Below are 1,071 nucleotides of genomic sequence, written 5' to 3' on the forward strand. Positions count from 1 at the left end.
ATAGTGTGATTAATACTGTGTATGTGTCTGTGTTATATATATATATATATATATATATATATATATATATATATATATATAATGGGATCATTTTATAGTGAGCGCTGATTAAATAAGTGGCCCGCTCTCTGTGGTTTAGTAACACTGCACCCCCGCTGCCTCATCCAGCTCAAGAACCCGCTCCTCCACCGCATCCACCCCAAACCCAGCAGGAGTGGAACACAGTGTCCCTTTAGTTTCCCCTCTGACTGACTGACGCGGACATAAAAGTGGGGGGTGGGTTGACTGCTTTCATCCGAAGCGCCGGCTGTTTTCCCAGATTCGGCCCGGTACGGGCGTGCTGAGCGAACCTCCAACCCAACAAAACAGTCCCGCTCGCGCGCCGTGATGGATATGATGTCACAGGGGTGGTAACGGATGAATATTGAGCAGAACAATCTAACGTGATGAATGATCAGTGATGTAGTTTTTTTTTAATACTACATTTAACCGTTTTTGTTTCAGTCTTTAGAGCCAAGTAACATGGCTGTTATCCTCCCAGCCTCTTATAAAAGGACTTTGATGTGTCAAATTGGTGGACTGTCCCATTAATGTTGCAAATAGTACTGAAAGTTACATATTAGAGAGAAGCAGTTTCTATTGCCATCACTATCTAGTGTTATTATGGCAACGAAGGCCATCAGACAGACACAGAGTGGCCTTTGCAGTCCACAAGATTACATTATCAGTGTATGAATGTGTATGAAGTCAGACAACTATGGCCGTAAAGCGTAAAACACTGACGAGTCGGTGTGACTAGAAAAGCTCCATGTGAATTCTGTGTATTTATTAGTGCATTCATAAATATAAGGGGTGCTAAATGTAAAATTTAAATGCAAAAGATTCAGCAGAAAGTTTTTTGATATTTAGATTTACATTTAGATCTAACATATAGATATATTTAGGGTTTAGATTGAATTTTTAGATTTAGATTTGAGGATTCAGATAGACATTTAACATTTAAATAGAAAGTTAACATTTAGATTTACATTTAGATCTAACATATAGATATATTTAGGGTTTAGATTGAAT

Source organism: Poecilia latipinna, unplaced genomic scaffold, assembly GCF_001443285.1.
Source record: "Poecilia latipinna isolate Pla-1442-1.1 unplaced genomic scaffold, P_latipinna-1.0 Scaffold1704, whole genome shotgun sequence".
Lineage (NCBI taxonomy): Eukaryota > Metazoa > Chordata > Actinopteri > Cyprinodontiformes > Poeciliidae > Poecilia > Poecilia latipinna.